Consider the following 19,741-nt stretch of genomic DNA (forward strand, 5'->3'; position numbering starts at 1 on the left):
AACTCATCCAACACTTCGCTTGAGGTCAAGGTGTGGAAATCCGACCTTTGACGAATGACGGAGGACATGGCTTTGTTGAATTGCATGATGGCCCTTAGAAACTTGCGCTTGATCCAAGTATCATCCGTATCCCTGCTCCCATGATCTTGGAGAGCAACGACGAGAGTAGTCACCCTTCGGTAGAGATCACGGGGGTCCTCATATTCTAGCATCACAAACTCATTGGCCTCATCCATCACCACTTCAAAGTTGGACCGTTGAATGCTTGAACTCCCCTTGTACAACATCATGATGTGCTCCCAACAATCCTTTGCACGGGTGAAGGGGCGCAAGTGATATAGATCTTCAGGAGGAACCGTTGATTGAAGGATGAACAAAGCGAAATGATTGTATTGATTGTCCGCCTCTTCTCTTGGAGTGAGGTTGTTTGGATCATGTCGATAGAAGCCTTGTTCGATGATTCTCCAAATATTTGTTGAGCTGTGATTCAAATGAGACTTGATGCAAAGACCCAATTAGCAAAATCTCCTTTAACAAGTTTAGGAGGAGGAACAAGGTTATTAATATGCGGTGTAGGGACCGGTCCTCCATACACCGGGGGAGGGGAGAACCGAGGAAAAGGTTCCCGTCCCATTCTTGTCAAGAAGGGAAGAGGTTTGAGTACCTTTAGCCGCTTCCTTTTTGGAATTGGCCCCCGACTCCGATGTGGTGGGTTTAGCCACAAGCAACGGTTCGGGAGAATTCTTCATCCCCTCAAGTAATTCTTTAAGCATGGACTTGACTTCGGTCATCACGGACGTATTGAGTGAGGCCATAGCCTCATTCAAGTCTTCCCGTGTGATCGAAATCAATTCCACGGCCTCGGGCATTTCGTGCCCAACCTCACCGTCGTCAACCATACTCTTCAGGTGGTGAAACCCTTAATAAAGAGACATGACTCTGATACCAATTGAAAGGATCGATATGGTTGACTAGAGGGGGGGGGTGAATAGGCAACTACCAATTTTTAGCTATTCTTAACAAATTAGGGTTAGCAACAAAAGGTTCTCTAGATGAACAACTAGGTGAGCAACCTATATGATACTAACAACAAAGACAACTAGTGCAAGAAAGGAATACACCACAACAATAGTAAGTACAAAGTAAAGGTAAGAGATAACCGCAAGTGGAACCGGTGGAGACGAGGATGTCTTTCCGAAGTTCCTTCCCTTTGACAGGAAGTACGTCTCCGTTGGAGCGGTGTGGATGCACAATGCTCCCCAAGAAGCCACTAAGGCCACTGTATTCTCCTCATGCCCTCACACAATGCGAGATGTCGTTATTCCACTATTGGTGCCCTTGAAGGCGGCGACCGAACCTTTACAAACAAGGTTGGGGCAATCTCCACACAAAGCTTGGAGGCTCCAAATAAGACCATGAAGCTTCACCACAATGGAATGTGGCTCCGAGGTGACCTCAACCGTCTAGGGTGCTCAAACACCCAAGAGTAACAAGATCCACAAGGGATTAGTGGGGGGAATCAAATATCTCTTGATGGAAGTGTAGATCAGGGCCTTCTCAACCAATCCCTAGAAAATCAACAAGTTTGATTGGCTAGGGAGAGAGATCGGGCAGTAATGAGCTTTCGAGCAACAATGGAGCTTGGGGAGGTAAGAGGTAATCTTCTTGAGGAAGAAGACGCCTTTATATTGTGGGGGAAAGAATCAAACATTACCCCCCACTCACAGCCCGAGCAAAGCGGTACTACCACTGGCCCTTTTGCACAGACAGGGAAGAGACAAGTTAGAGCTCCATTGAAGCAAGGGAAAGGTGGTGCAATATAATTTTGTACGTGTTGATTCCACCCAAACCTTTCCGAAGCGAACCCCCTCTTAATAGTACGGCTTTCCTACGACTCATATCCACCAAAGAGAAATGTAGAAAGAAACCGTCTTTGAAAGACTCCAAGGGGCACCGAATTGTCTTGTGCATGGTCATGAATTATCTAAAATGCTCAGTGCATACGATTTGTCCACACATGCATTGTCATCGATCACTGGAACCACTTAGTGAGAAATATGCCCTAACACCTTCTCCATCAACACCACCATGATGCTCACCACCGGGAGTGAGTAATTACTTTGTAGGCTTGCTGGACAACGATGTAATTGGATAAGACTGATCATGATCGAGTTAAGTTTTATAGGGCTCGATCCCTATTATCCACTATGTTCCAAAATTGATGTTACTATGACTTTGCTATGCTTAATGCTTGTCACTAGGGCCCAAGTGGCATGATTTAAGATCTGAAACTATTATGGTTTCATGAATATAAGAGTGATTTGGATCCTATCTTGCAAGTTGAAATTACCTATTACGAGTCTTGATCCGCATACCCCAAGGTGACAATAATTGGGATTCTTTCCGGTGATTGTCGTAGTTTGAGGAGTTCATGTATTCACTATGTGTTAATGCTTTGTTCCGGTTCTCTATTAAAAGGATGCCTTAATATCCCTTAATTTGCAATAGGTCCCCAGTACCATGAGAGGGTAGGATAAAAGATGTCATGCAAGTTCTTATCGTAAGCATGTATGACTATATACGGAATACATGCCTACATTATATTGATGAATTGGAGCAAGTTCTTAGTCGCCCTAGTGTGTAACTCTTATATGATCAATGTCATCTAAACCATTATTCGCTGCTGATCCACGTGCCTACGCGTTACATATATTGAATCTTGCTAAGTTACTATTGTTGCTGCTACTGTCACACCTGCTACTAAATTTCTACTCCTACTACTGTTACCAAAGTTGTTGTTATCCCTGTTACTGTTACTACTATCACTTGTTGTACTACTAAATATTTTCTGCAGAAGAATATCTCGAGTGTTGTTTAATTGACAACTTAACTATTATGGCCAATAAATATTCTTTGGCTCCCCATGTGTCGAATCAATAAATTAGGGTGAAATACTACCCATGAAGACTGTCGCGATCCCCTACACTTGTGGGTTATCAATGCCGAGATGGCATATTGGCATCTTACCTCCATGAAACCTTCATTGTCAGTCATCTCTCCATGCCATGTCACAAGGTTAACCACGATCAAGTTAACTGAAACCATTTGATCTGGCAGCGGCCGGATAGGGCACGTCAGTGAATGCACCATCATTTACGGAAACTATAAGTCTCAACTGCATAGATGTACTTCGTCAGTTCACTTCCATTTATGTATGGGACGGAAACCATAGCCCAATGCAGCGGCACATTTTGTGTTTGTGTCCATTCTGTGCCCGCGAGCATCCATTCGAACCTAAATTTGGACTGGATTTGCGTCTCCATGGCCAAGAGTTGGATGGCTCGTGCATCTGCCTTTGACCCATGTAGCACCCACCCAATGACAAACTAATGGTCCTTTCAAATTCCTCCCCTATGGAGTGTCACCCATACGCGCCCAATCAATTCCCCCACTTTGCTCCCACCGCTATCAACAAATATCCTACCCACCCACCCACCAGTGACGCAATGTTAAACATGTGGTTGTCCAGGAAGTACGACCACCAGGTTGGCTCCTCCTAGGGGCGGTTTTGGAATACCCATAATAGGTAGGCCCATAAAGAGCCTATTATTCTAAACATGAGGGCCCACAAGACATGCCATCCTAGCCTAAATATCAAACCATATGTGATATACTAGGACAAAATTAAAGGCCTCCACCACTCGAACGACATTCAATGCCTCATCCACTCGTACACGCTAGAATCATATGGCCATACAAGATACTCAAACGAGGGGAGAACAGTTAGCGAGGGGATCCGGAATGCCAGGAAGCACATAACTTCATACGTTACTAGTATTTACTCCAACATTTATCATCTATAGTGGTTCACATCAACGTTATATTCTTACACTCCATGTAACAGCCCTAGCTAGGGGACTTGGCACACTCTATATAAGCCACTCCATAGCCCGTGGACAGGGGTCCGCATTTACTTTTTAATCATCGAGATGAAACACCAAAAAAGACTCCCAGAACTCGAGATGCAGGGTCATTATGTCTTAAGAGAGGGCCCTCAATTTGCAAAATACTTGTGTCACACCAGCGTTGTAGCTAGATCCAGTCTTATTCGTACACATATTTTGTGTTGTCAGATTTACCCCCAAGACAGTTGGCACCCACTGTGGGGCTGCGCATATCGCAATCGATGGCGTGCTACTTGTGATGGTGTTGATATTTTCCCCAAAGAGGAAGGGTGATATAGTAAAGTAGCAATAAGTATTTACCTCAGTTAAGAACCAAGGTTTATCGAATCAATAGGAAACTACACAAACGAACGGTCAATAGTACCGACACACGCAAATAAATACTTGCACCCAATACGTGCAAGATGGTTGTAAATCCCCTTGTACTCATTAATTTCAAGATTAATTCTAATAGTGTAGGATAAATAGTTATGAATAAAAGACAATAAATTACAACAAGTATATTTTTATGTTCTAGATAAGTATAATATGTGAATGGATCAAGGGGCCATAGCATTCACAAGAGGCATCTCTCTCATGAGCACGGTAATGGTGTGTAAACAAATTATTGTTAGGCAATTGATAAAAAAGCAAATAATTATGATGGTATTCATGGCATGATTAATATATAGACACTACGTGTGTGACAAACAGTCTAAAACAATTCTGTATCAACTACTATTACTGCACCAATTAACCGCTATCCAGCATGCACATATGGTATTAAGTCCATAACAAATAGAGTAATGCCTCGAGCTTGATGACATAATGTAGACAAGACGACCAATTAATATGTTCAAACCCCGTCATTTTACCCAACAATACAAATATGTTCCTTGCTACTCCTCCTCTCAAAGAGTGAGGACACCGCAAGATTAAACCTAAGGACATTTACATTTTCCCCCTAACATTGTCCCGACCTCATCTTTAGTGCTAAATAAAAACAGTGCTCAATTATATCCCTCTTTCGTTAGACCTCTTGCGCGACACCTTCCACCAAAATCACCACCCCATCCTCCAAATAATCACCACTAAAATCTATGGTGCACGCAGTATAGCAAGGATCTCAAGGAGCATTTGGCAACGAAAAAGAAAATCGCGGTTGCATGCGCGAATGAGGCAACGATGGCTGCCATGCGTGTTGACCCCCAGATCTTGGAAGAGCACCTCGCCGTTGAGGCCACTATCAACACCTCACCTGCGGACGCTACCTTGCAGTTGGCTGATATAAATGATAGCTCGTGGTCTATTCTCTAGGGCACCGCCGATGCGTTCGACGAAAAATATGATGTATTTTCTCAGTGTGCCCATGCTTACCTCAGCTCCAAAGTCGACATGTTGGTGTCGGGGAAGGATAAAGACACTCACCACTACGAAGGGTGCACCCACGGTGTGGAAGCCTGGACCTCTTCCAAGTTGTAGGAGCCCATCATCATCGATATATCCGATGATGAGGCATAGACTGTTTTCTTAACTTTATCACTAAGAACAAATGCTGAGCTAGCTACATCAGTTAAGCATGTTTGATTTACTTGTTGCTTGTGTTGCATCTTCCTTTCATTTAGAAATCTAAGTGAAATGCCCAATGTAATTCTACTTGCAATATGCCCTTCTAGTATATGTTCTATTGTGCAATGTGGTACTTAGTTAATTGTTTCGTTGAGTTCTTGTGGTGATCACTTAACTATTTAGTTCAACTCCGCAATGTGATGTTTGATTGTTGTTAGTACAATTTTGTATTGTTATGCATGTGAGAAATAAATCAAATTTAGGTGTACTAAATACATGTGAAACATATACAATTGCTATATATATTTCCTAGTTCTTACCACACTTGGTTTAGATAACTAGCTTTTCCATGTGGCTCGAATTAATTTGTTGGATCCCGAGAGATCGATAGAAGAGGTGTCTAGAGGGGGGGGGGGTAAATAGACTACTTGCATAATTAAAATCCTAGTCTTTTCCCAATTTCATGGTTGGCAAAGTTAGTGACTCTAATAAGTCTAGTGCACCTCACACATGCTAGTCAACAAATATGGCAGCGGAAAGTAAAGTCTTTGCACATGTAGTATGGAGTAGAGTTTAGGAAGATCAAACGCAAAGAAGTTGACACGACAATTTTTGGCATGGTTCTGATAAGTGGCGCTATCGTACGTTCATATTAGTGGAGAATTCAACCCATGGAGGGTAACGGCTGCGAGAGTCCATGGAGGGCTTCACCCACAAGGGGTCCACGAAGAAGCGGCCTTGTCTATTCCACCACGGCTTCTGTCCACACATGAGTAGCCTCACTCACGATAGATCTTCATGAAGTAGGCGATCTCCTTGCCCTTACAAACATCTTGGTTCAACTCCACAACACAAAGTAGGAGGCTCCCAAGCGACACCTAACCATTCTAGGATGCACCACCCTTCAAAAGGTAATATATGTGGTAGAACGATGAAGTCCTTGCTCTTGTGCTTCTAAAGATAGACTCCTCAACACTCAATCACTCTCTCTCAGATTTGGCATGGGTAGGAGAGATTGATCTTGTGGAAAGCAACTTGGGGAGGCTACAAATATAGGTTCAAATGGTTGGAATGTAAACTCTTGATCTCAACACATGAGTAGGTGGCTCTCTCTCAGAAAAATGGATCTCACAAGTGTAAGTGTGTTCTGAGTGCTTCCTCTACGAATGATAAGTAGGTGGAGGGGTATATACAGACATCCCCCAAAATCCAACCGTTACAACTTTATTGCCCAACTCGGTGACACCAAAATGTTAATCTCGGTGGTACTGAGGTGCACTAAATGTGGTAACTTTGAATTCTCGGTGAGACCGATAGATGACCTAGACTAGTTTTCAAAACTCGGTGAGACCGACTACAAACTCAGAAATTCCGAAACTTGAAATTATCTTAACCGAAAGTTGGTCACCCAATCTCGGTGGCACCGATAGAAATGTTGGTTGTACCGAGATGGTGGGATTGGCATACGATATGTCTAAGTTTAAAATTGGTATAGTCGAGTAGGAAATGTTGGTGGCACCAATTTTGCATATTTGGCTTGCGGCATATATATTTTGTGCGAAAATGACTAAGTATTTTTGGTGGCTATCTCTAAGCACTTGAGAAACCAATTCATCATAATACGTCATCCCCTTCTAATAGTATTGGCTTTCCTATGGACTCAAAGTTATTTCTCACAAATGTACAATCTAGAGTCTTATTTCTTGAAGCTTGAGCCAATCCTATTCCTTCCTTCATCAAGGGGCTTCTCCTCACAATCCTATAGCCAAAGCTCTGTGTGGACTATAACTGAAATATACTAGGTAAAAGTGTTAGTCCAAGAGACAATGTATGTTGTCATGAATTATCAAAACCACCAAGGGATCATATGTGCTTTCAATTTCCCCCTTTTTGTTAATTGATGACAACATACAATCAAATCTTCAAATAAAGATAGGCATAAGAATATGACAGCTTTGAAAGAAACATGACGAGTACAAGCTCCCTCTAAATGTGTGCAATCCCTTTTAGAGGATAGTTGCTTTGGACTGCATGGGCACACACAAGGTATAAGGACAAGACAAGTCATATAGATCTTGTCTATATGCATCAAACATATGTGAATGAAGAACTTCCATGTTAAAGACTCACTCTTGCAAACAATACGTGCAAGAGACAAGAGATCATCATGAACAAGGACATGATGATTATACTTACCTTGAGGTTCATGAGCGTCTTAGTAGTAGGAGTACACTTGGGAAAACAAATGTTAGATAACACAAGAGTACTCTATTGTAAAGATGCAAGGAGATTCAAAAGTACCAAGATATTGAAGACGTATTGAAAATAGGATTTGATGATAGATATGTTTCCAAGAAAATGTAGAACTTTCTCCCTTAAGAATGAATAAGTAAGATTACCCATCATAGCATGTAGATATTGGGAGTAGGTAGGGTAAGACAAGTTCGATCGAAATATAGTGAAAGAAAGTGATATATGAATCAATTTTATCTCTCTCCCCCTTAATGGTGTAAGGTTTGATACATATCCCGTGAGGTAGATCTCCCCTTAGGTAGACCTTCCTTTAGGAACATATATCTCCCCCTTTGGATATTTCTCCCTCTTTTGTGTAAGCTTCTTGGTGATATTTCTCCCCCTTCATATAGATTTATTGGAAGCTTTGATATTTCTCCCCCTTCGACATTAATTGCCAAAAAGGTGAGAGGGTAAGGGCTCACTAAGAGAAAGGGATCCTGGATACTTCTCTCTTTGATAAGGGTTCCTTGAATTTGACTTTTCTCCCCCTTAGATAGTAGGTAAGGGTTCCTTGAATTTGACTTTTCTCCCCCTTAGATAGTAGGTAAGGGTTCATTGAATGTCCTACCCCTTTAATATGGATAAGAGTTCCTTGAACTATCTCCCCCTGAGTCAGGGATCCTCGATGATTCTCCTTCTTATATTGTGTGGGATCCCTGAAGTTTTCTCCACCTAGAGAAGTTTTCTCCCCATAGAAAATACTGTAAACGGATTTTGTTTCCAAAAATCTTCAGTAAAATCTTAGAAGGTTATGAAACTTGGGATCATTGATAATCTTGCTCCCCTAAGGTAAAACATAAAAAAAATCTAAAAATAAAAGGCAGTGATAATTTTTGGAGTTACCGAGGCAATACGGTTTGGTAGAACCGAGAATAATAGCAAGCCTCTGGGAGAAATCGGTTGGACCGAGCTTCCCAGATGGGTGAAACCGAGTTGCATTGAAAATCAACTCCTTAACTGAAAATAGGAAGATAATAATCAAAGATTGTTATAAGATACCAAATGTGAAAGAAAACATAAAACAACACCAAATAATAAGTTTTTTGAAATATACATACATATAGATGAGAGTTGAATGGTCCCAAGGAAGCATGCAATGAAAAATGTGAACCATATGGGAAACTTCATATAGATATAGTGCGGTGACTAGGTCACATATATTAGAGTATTTGACTTGAGGATTCAAGCAATAATGCTTGATCATAGGTCATACGCATCGTTAATCGACCCATTTTGTGCTTAAGCTTATTAATGTCTTCATATCACTTGAGTTGCTTTACCTCATGACTTGTTGCAAAAGCTTTATCAAGGATATGAGTACATACCTTCGAATGATGTTGATGACATGGCATGTATATGAACTTGTCGCGGATGCTCAACGTTGATGATGATCATCTTGAGTTGAGATCTATCCTTGTCGTTTTGGTTCACTTTACACCTACAATGGTTAGTCATGCAAGTAAGAACATAATATATCCAAATGACATGAGTGAATTTCATCATCATATAATTGTCAAGGATATGAATTTGTTGCCTTCTTCCTCCATCTCCGAAGAAGGGGTTGTTGATACTTGGCTATGTCAAGATTGCTTTTGATGTGAGTTGATGGCAATCTTGTGAAGTGTATTTCTTCCAAGTACCTACAAATGGTTAGATGCAATACAAGGGATCATAGTTTCAAAGATATAAGATAGTGTCACATCAATAACATCATGGAATTATCAATCAAGCTCACGCCCTTGCATGCATCCGAGTGAGTCTAGCTCAATTTTGAAGCATCAATGATGTTCAACTCACTCCTCAAATGACAAAATACTTTCTCATAAAGTGGTTTGGTAAACATATCAACTAATTGTTTGTTGGTACGAACATGCTTAAGACCTATATCTCCTTTACCAACATGATCACGAATGAAATGATGCCGCACTTGAATATGTTTTGTTGGAGAATGTTGCACATGATTATAGGAAATTTTAACAACACTTTCATTGTCACACAACAATGGAACATTTCTAACATGAATGCCATAATCCTTAAGAGTTTGAGTCATCCATAGTAATTGCGCATAGCATGATCCGGCGGCTATATATTCAGCTTCGGCAGTGGATAAAGATACCGAGTTTTGTTTCTTGGATGACCAAGACACAAGAGATCTCCCAGGAATTAGACATCTATCCGAGGTGGATTTTCTATCAACCTTATCTCCCACATAGTCCGAGTAGGAATAGCCAACAAGATCAAAAGAAAATCCCTTGGGATACCATATGCCAAAGTTTGGTGTATGTATTAGGTATCTCATGATTCTTTTTGCAGCCAATAGATGACACTCTTTAGGTGCCTCTTGGTATCAAGCACACATGCAAACACTCAACATGATATCAGGACGGGAGGCACATAGATATAGAAATGAACCAATCATTGATCGCTAAAATCTTTGATCAACCGATTTGTCCTCCTTAGTGAGGTCAATATGTCCACTAGTAGGCATGGGGGTTCTCATACCTTTGCATTCTTGCATATTGAACTTCCTGATTAAGTCCTTGGTGTACATGGTATGAGAGATAAATGTACCTTCTCTTGATTATTTGATTTGCAATCCAAGGAAGAGTTTCAACTCGCACATCATTGACATTTCATATTTCTCTGACATCAACTTTCCAAATTTCTTACTAAAATGTGGGTTAGTAGAACCAAAGATAATATCATACACATATATTTGGCACACAAATAGTTCACCATTGACTCTTCTAGTGAATAAGGTTGTGTGAGTTTTACCAATCTCAAAACCCTTTTCTATGAGAAACCTCGTTAGGCATTTGTACCAAGCTCTAGGGGCTTGTTTAAGACCATATAAAGATTTACGAAGTTTGTAAACATGATTAGGTTTCTTGGGGTTCACAAAGCCGGGAGGTTGTTTGACATAAACCTCCTCCTCAATTTCACCATTCATAAAAGCACTTTTGATATCCATTTGGTAAAGAGTAATATCATGGTGATTGGCATAAGCGATAAGAATGTGAATAGCTTCAAGTCCAGCAACGGGGGCATAAGTCTCACCATAGTCCATACCTTCAATTGCATGTATCCTTGGGCTATGAGATGCGTCTTGTTGCGTACAAATTGAGCATCTTCATCTTGCTTGTTCCGAAACAGCCATCTTGTACCAATGATGTTTTGCTTGCCTTCGGGCTTTTCAACAAGTGTCCACACTTGATTCCTCTCGAAGTTGTGTAGCTCTTCATGCATGGCATTCACCCAATCCGGGTCTTGAAGGGCTTTTTCTACCTTCAAAGGCTCAATGCTAGAGATGAAAAAATAATGGTCGCAAAAGTTAGTTGAACAAGATTTAGAGCGGGTGATTCTCCCGGTTTGTATGTCATCGAAGATTTGATTCAGCGGATGATCTTGATCCACTCTTGCTCGAACTCGTGACATTTCTTCCTCTTGGATGGTGGAGCTTCATCATCATCATCATCTTGCATGTTGTCATTGACAGTGTCAACTCCTTGAGGTGGTGGTGAGGAAGGTTGAGGTGGATCATCACGATGTACTTCTTCCTCTTCTTCATCATGTCGTGCACCGCTCGTGGATGCCTCCATGTCATTGTGTGGTTCTCCTTGACGCGAAGTAGGAGCTTCCACTTGAGTTGATGAAGTATTGACTTCACCTCCATGGGACGAATCTTGCACATAGGTAGATTTTGGATGGCTTCCGAAGGTTCCTTATCTCCTACATCATTTGGCAATTCTTCGACTTGTGAACAGTTAGATTCATCAAACTTCACATCTACCGTCTCTTCAACTTTTCGAGTGAAGATGTTGTAGACATGTAAGTGTGAGAGTTTGATCCGTAACCAAGTAGGAAACCTTCATGAGATTTAGGAGCAAATATAGCGTGACAATGCTTATCAAGAATGTAGCACTTATAGTCGAATGCTCGAAAGTATCCAACTTGTGGTTTGTTACCAGTGAGTAGCTCGTATGCCGTTTTACCGAGAAGATTGTGTAAGTAGAGTCAATTTATGACATGGCAAGATGTTTCTACGGCTTGTGCCGAAAAGTGTCTTGGCGTCTTGTATTCATCAAGCATCGTTCTGGCCATCTCTATAAGAGTCCGATTCTTCCTCTCAACAACTCCAATTTTTTGAGGTGTGTATGTCGCCGAGAACTCATGTGATGAGATACCTTCTTTGTCAAGAAAATTGTCAACATTAATGTTCTTGAACTCCATTCCATTGTCGCTCTGAACTTTCCTGATCTTCACTTCGAATTGATTTTGAGCTTTCCGAGCAAAGTTCTTGAAGATCTTTTGTACGTGCGACTTATCATCAAGATAGAATACCCACGTAAATCTGGAAAAATCATCAACAATAACTAGACGATAAGAATTTCCATCAAGGCTCTTGTAAGCATTGGGACCAAAAATATCCATGTGAAGCAGCTCGAGTGGCCTTCTTGTAGTCACGATGTTCTTCACAGGATGACTTCCACCAACTTGCTTTCCTGCTTAACAAGCACTAAAAGTCTATCTTTGTCAAATATGACATCTCTATCACCAAGAATATGATCACCTTTGATAAGCATGTCAAGGTTACGCATACCTACATGTCCTAACATTCTATGTCATAACCAACCTTTAGAAGATTTAGCAATAAGACATGTACGGGGTTTGGATTTTTTAGTGAAATCGACAATGTATAGATCACCTCTACGGATACCAGTAAAGACCATGTTATGATTTTCACTACGAAACACTTGGCAGTCAACTTTCGTAAATAGCACATTGAAACCAATGTCTGCTAGTCTAGATATGGAAATCGGATTGTAGCCAAGAGATTCAACAAGCATGGCATTTTGAATGGAACTATCATGAGATATGGCCACCTTACAAGACCAAGTACCATGCTCGTGGAGTTGTCTCCAAATGTCACATACCTTCGAGGTCCACAGTTTGGTGTGATCTCATGGAAAATGTCTTTATCACCGATCATGTGATCGGTGCATCCACTGTCGAGAACCCACTCCTTTCCTCCCGCCATGTAGTCTCTAAGGTTCGCCATAAGACTAAGGTTCCTCATGGTATTCTCATATTAAATGTAAAATTCTTCATCTCCATCATAGTAGCCATGCTTCACATTGTCGTCGTCGGACGATATATCCTCATCATAAGAAACAAGAATTTCATCAGAATTTTGACTATGACAATGTTCATTTTTATGCATCCGAATGGCTTCAACAATGACATTGTTAATGGTAATGACATCTCCTTTAGCACGCATGAGGTCACGAAGCTCAAAAAGGCATTTATCAAAATTAGGATCGGTTGGCTTCATTTTGTGAAAGGCAATGCATTTATGGAAAATGATCTCAAGATTTTTCCGTGAATAGTTGGGATATCTTTTCTTTAAGTCTTTCCACAAAGTGTGAGCACACTCAAAATTTTGCAATTGATTAAGCACATTTCTTTGGCAGTCCTCTAATGATTAGATTTACAGTTTTGTGATTACCAAGCGTATTAAGTTCTTCATCATGAGAAGGATGCAAAGGATCAATAGGAGGCTCATAGGGATATTCAACATATTTGCGCAAATGGAATTCATAATATATGTCAAGCATTTCATATTTCCATTGTCTAAAATATTACCCATCAAGAATAGGCACTCTACAACTAATATTCCCCCAACTAGGCACATCCATCTTCCTCCAATGGTGTTTAAGACAAGGTTTTGGAGACCTTGCTCTGATACCAATTGTGAGATCGATAGAAGATGTTGCCGTAATACATATAAGAAATATATTGTGTGCTTGATATGAAATGTTAATTTGATTACTAAATGGGTTATAAATAATAGATCAATTAGGCTGATAATTGTGGTTTCTTGTGAGATCAATAGAAGAGGTGTCTAGAGGGAGGGGTGAATAGACTACTTGCATGAATTAAAATCCTAGCCTTTTCTCCATTTAATGGTTGACAGATTTTAGCGATTCTAACAAGTCTAGTGCACCCTAGACATGCTAGTCAACAAATATGGCAGCGAAAAGTAAAAACTTTGCACATGTAGTAAGGAGTAGAGTTTAGGAAGATCAAACGCGAAGAAGTTGACACAGTGATTTTTGACATGGTTCCGATAGGTGGTGCTATCGTACGTCCATGTTAGTGGAGACTTCAACCCACGAAGGGTAATGGCTGCGAGAGTCCACGAAGGGCTCCAACCGCAAGGGGTCCACGAATAAGGGACCTTGTCTATTCCACCACGGCTTCCGTCCACACAGGACTAGCCTCACTCATGGTAGATCTTCACGAAGTAGGCGATCTCCTTGCCCTTACAAACATCTTGGTTCAACTCCATAACACGAAGTAAGAGGGTCCCAAGCGTCACCTAGCCAATCTAGGAGACACCACCCTTCAAAAGGTAATATATGTGGTAGACCAATGAACTCCTTGCTCTTGTGCATCTAAAGATAGACTCCTCAACACTCAATCACTCTCTCAAATTTGGCATGGGTAGGAGATATTGATCTTGTGGAAAGCAACTTGAGGAGGCTAGAAATACGGGTTCAAATGGTTGGAATGGAAACTCTTGATCTCAACACACGAGTAGGTGGCCCTCTTTCAGAAAAATGGATCTCGCAAGTGTAAGTGTTAGATTTATCATAATTCTTCATCCATAGTTGCGGATGCGTGCGAGAGGGGATAATTATAAGTAGGTTGCTTGTTCAAGTAAAAACAATACCTAAGCATAGGTCCACCCACATATTAAATTATCAAAGTAACGAACGTGAATCAACTCAACATGATGAATATGACTACACGACAATATATTCCCATGTGTCTTCGAGAGTGATTTACTTTATATAAGAGAACTTCCAAACTTGCCCTTTGCTATAAAAAGGATTGGATCACCTTTGTTGCACACTTACTACTATTACTACTTGTTACTTGTTACAAATTATCTTACTACAAAACTATCTACCACGGTTGCTCACAACACTAGGAGAGAATACATTGCTGAAAACTGCTTGACATTTCCTTCTGCTTCTCGTTGGGTTCGACACTCTTACTTATCAAAAGGACTACGATTGACCCCTTATACTTGTGGGTCATCAAGATGTTCGTCTCATCTACTACTACCTCCATCACATCATTTGCCTCCCGTGTGAAAACCCTAACTAAGATGAATATCTTCGGTGTCGTTCCCTTCTTGAAGGCAACACTTGGGAGGTAGGTGGCTTGTGGACATCGTTGGATTGGTGTGGCGACGATCATGGATCAGGAGGTGGTGCGTTGTGTGGCATCTACTACGTAGGCGGCGACGAGTCTCAGTGTTGGACGTGTATTGATAGACACGTGCAGGGTGGTGGAGTTGAGTGGCATCATGGTGGCACCCACGGTAGTTTGACCTGGCAAGATCAATGCGTTGATATTTTTTGAAGTTGGGACAGCGAAAGTTGGCAGCAGCGGATTATGGAGCATGCGCATACAGTGTGCTGAGAGATTGCTAGACCGGTTGGTGACCTCGGCTTGCTAGCGGGCGGCTTGGTGAGTCCACGGGATTAGACGATGCATGTTGATGCGTCGTCAAGACACATCATTAAAATAATAGGTGTAGCGACATTGATCGTCACGAAGGCGGTTTTAGATTAATCCATGTATTTATTTTGTCACTGTTGAATAATATGATAAAGATGTTTGTATGCATCGGTTGATGCAAAGTAGAGGTTATCCTCATTTCAAAGGAAAAAAAAGGTTTGAGTTCTGGAAAATAAGCTTACGGAAAAGGCAAACAAATTATAATAAACTCCAAATAAATACCAGATTGTCTGAGACAAACATATTAAAATAACTTCATAAGAATATTTTTTTCTCTTGCTCGTTGCCTCGGAGCGTATGCTATGTGAGCACGCACCTTCACTCCACGGCCCATAGCAGTACCAGCCACTGCCGAGCGTACACCTGTCGATGACCCACCTGTCAATGCCCGTACACCCCAGCACCTTCCAGCAAAAGAAAAAGAAGACCACAGGCCCGCAGCACCGGAGGCGATCAAAGCCATTGATTCGAAATAAAGCAGCTGTACTGGGTTGATCGGGGACGTCCGCTCCGTGTCCGCTGCGCTATTTATAGACCCCCCACCCCTGCCCTCCTACCACACCACCACAAGCAGCCTCCTTCTTCCCACCACAACCGTCTGCTTCTCCCACTTTCTTTTTTTTGCTTTTGGCAGACGCGATCACGTACGCGAGCGAGTAGCAGCAGTTCCATCTGCTACATCGTTTCGTTTTCCTTGCTTTTGGTTCGTCGGTTGTGATGTTTCTCTTGCATGCGCTGGTTGTTTTTCTTGAGCCGAATGTTCTTTCCTTTGTGTTTCTTGATGCGCCGGTGAAGGGCAAGATCGAGCTCCGTTGGAAAATAATCTTGGAGAGTTGCATGCGTGCGCGCCGGGTCCATTAGGCCGCAGATCGTACCTCGAATGCCTGAGGCAGGTTTTCTTTCTTCTCGGATTCACTTTTTTGGCTGGGAAACTCTCTTCCGATATGCATGATTCTCTTCTTCTTCCCCAGTTCTTGTGGCGCTCTTGCGTTTGGACCTTCTTCTGCTGGCAAGAGGACGTGCGTGCGTGGAGACGAGGTCCAAGAACCGGTTCGTCTACACGTACGTACGTCCGCGCGCGCGGCCCGTGTTCCAGATCCGTATGCTGTTCAAAACCATGTATGCTCCATCGTTTGCTCTGTGTTTTTCTTGAGTTTTTTTGCGTCCGCACTCCGGAGAGCTGCCGCTCACCCGCGGCTCTTTTGTCCCGCTTCTTTTCTCGCGACCGTCCGCCGATGATGATGCATATGTTTGCATATGTGCTACGCACAAGTGATAGCAATCAATTTCCCAATCTGAGGCGCCGTCGTTTTTCAACATGCATGTTCGTTTCTTTTCTCCGGCTGCTGAATTCGTGTTTCTTGCGACCATATGTATACGCCGATGACGATACATATATTTGCAGATGTGCTATACGCACAAGTGATAGCAATCAATTTCTTCATCCGAGGCGCTCTCGTTATGCAACTGATCGTTTCGTTCGTTTGGATTAGTTTGGATGTGCCGGTGATGTGAACAAGTGGTTTGAACCAGCGGGAGATGATCTTCTCCTCTCCACTGGCAACATGATAACTAAAATCTCTACACCTCTACTGAGGCACACCACACGCTGGTGGATTTCTTTCTTGCTCGTGATAACAAGTTGTTTTAACTCGTACAATTTTCTTCTCCTTTTTCTACCGTGTTCGATGATGCTCTGACTCCCCATCTGCGACGATCCGGTCACACAGCAGCAGAGAGGCAGGCTTCTTTGAAAGTTTGTCTTCACCTTCTCATTGGGATCAGAGAAGATCAACCAGTGCTAGCAGTGCTCTCTCCATGCTTTATTCTCTTTTTTTCTGGCCGATTTCCCTTGCCTCTCCGTGCATCAATTTTTTTCATGGTGGTCTGCCACCCTGACATCTCCGTGCTGGTGTCTCTCTTCTTCCGTTTTTTGGTTATTGGTTCTCTGTCCTGACATGCATGCAAACTTGTCAGAGGAAGACGGTGGCATTAGCCTCTTCTTTTGCTTTGATCGAGTATAGTGGTTCCGTTCCGTTCGCTTTTTTGCTTGGACGATATCGTCTGTCCTTCAATAGCCTCAGTGATGTAAAATAACTGTTGTAGACCGACCTGATGCTCTGACCACCTTTGATTCGCGGCGAGATTAATTAATTTCACAAGAGCTGAGATGCATTTCTTTTGGTTGGTTAATTGCTCAAGATTCTTTGTCTACCTTCTCTGCTAAAGGTGGCAGCCTTGAGTGACGCCTGTTGCCTTACGCGCCAAGAAATGATCTGATGCATCGATTGATTCCAAAAAAAAAAAGAAATGATCTGAGCTGTTGCTTGTTGGTTGGGAACACAACAGGCCCGGGAAAGCATGTACCAGAAACGATCTACCTGCACTTTCTTTCACATCTCTGTTTTTCTTGCTGTCTACCATTCGGTCGATTTAATGTTCCTTGACTGTGGCCAATGATGCTTTACTACATGAATAAGTAAAATACTCCGACCGCCCCATGCGGAAAGCTTTACTACACTTGTAGTATGTGCAAATGAAATGACATACCTGAGACATCCAGACTTCTTTTTATTGCGTCCATCAATTGTTTTTGGTTTCGATGGCCGTTGATGCATCTCTGTTGCCTTCTTGTTCACCGCTCTTGTTGGATTTGCTGAAACCTCTTGCGTTCTGCCCCAGATCCGTATTGTGTTCAAAACCCTGTACGCTCCATCGTTTGCTCTGTGTTTTTCTTGAGCTTTTTTGTGTCCGTGCTCCGGAGTGCTGCGCTCATCCGCGGCTCTTTTGTCCCGTTTCTTTTCTCTTGACCGTCCGCCGATGAGGATGCATATATATGTTTGCATGTGTGCTACGCCCAAGTGATGGCAACCAATTTCCCAATCTGAGGCGCTGTCGTTTCTCAACACGCATGTTCGTCTCTTCTCTCCGCTCAGCGCTCAATTCGTGTCTCTTTCGACCGTACATCCGCCATGACGATACAGGCATTTGCATATGTGCCGCGCACAAGTGATAGCAATCGATTTCTTCATCTGAGGCGCTGGACGTACGCAGCCCTGTTTTCCGTCCTTTCGTTTGTGGTTGGGCTCCCCGAGAAGGTCAACTTGTGCTGCATGCGTTCTGATATTTTTCGTTTGGATTAGTTTGGATGTGCCGATGATGTGATCTTCTAGTTTGAACAAGCAGAGGAGGGTTTCTTCTCTCCGCTGGCAACATGATGACTAAAATTTCTACACCTCTGCTGAGGCACACCACACGGCCGGGTGGATGTTAGAGATTAACAAGTTCTTCCAGACAATTTCGTTATCTTTGTTGTGCCGTGCTCGATGATGCTCTCTGGGTCCTTGAGGATCTGGTCAAACAGAAGCTGAGAGGCAGGCTTCTTTAAATTTTGTCTGGGCCTTGTCAATGCGATCAGAGTGGATCAGAAGATCAACCTGTGCTAGCTGTGCTCTGTCCATGCTTTATTCTCTTTCTTCTTCTTCTTCTGTTTTTTTGGTTTGGTAGAGCCCTGACATGCGACGTCTTCTTCTTTTGCTTTGGAGTTCCTTCCACTTTTCCGTCACCTTTTCTTGTACCATCTCTCCCTTACCTCAGTGATGCTCTGACCGCCTGATTCCCTCTCATTCGCAACAGCTGAGAAGCATTCCTTCGTGCGTGCGTCGCATTTCTCTCTTCTTTGGTTGGTAGCTACCTTCTCTGCTAAAGAAAAGATGTCAGGGTGGCAGCCTTGATGCCTGCCCGCCTGCTGCCGTACGCGCCAAGAAATCATCCGTGCCAATGATGCTGAAAATACATGAATAAGTAAAATACTCTGACCGCTCCATGCGGAAACCTTTAACATCGCTGAGGCACTCACTGTCCAGTTTTTCTTCTCTGCTTTGTATCCAGTTTGGTTAGTAGCAGTAGTTTCATTTGCACCCGCAGTTTTTCTTCTTCTCTGCTTTGTATCCAGTTTCTTTGCACACATTTGGCCTCTGCCAGTCAACTTGTAGCAGGAGCATCTTGCTCATTCGCTTCTTTATTAGGGACGGATTAATTTAATAGGCCTGTGATGGAAAGGAGTATATACCGGGATTCACTTATAACTCTCAACGCCGAGTGAGCTGTTGCATGAAGTGAAAAATTACAACGCTGATACATATGATGCATGCGTCCCTGAGGCTGATTTCTATCGAGCAAGTGAGCAGTTTGTTTTCCGAGTCATTCTTTCACTGAACTTTGCTCACGTCTCTCTTTTGGTTGCGAATAATTATTTTCCTTCCTTCTCTGATTGGATGTATGCTTAATTATTTCCTTTTGCTGCACTGGTGTTTGGCCGATGATGTCTTATGAGTAAAATA

The sequence above is a fragment of the Hordeum vulgare genome, chromosome 2H, assembly GCF_904849725.1.
Source record: "Hordeum vulgare subsp. vulgare chromosome 2H, MorexV3_pseudomolecules_assembly, whole genome shotgun sequence".
Classification (NCBI taxonomy): Eukaryota; Viridiplantae; Streptophyta; class Magnoliopsida; order Poales; family Poaceae; genus Hordeum; species Hordeum vulgare.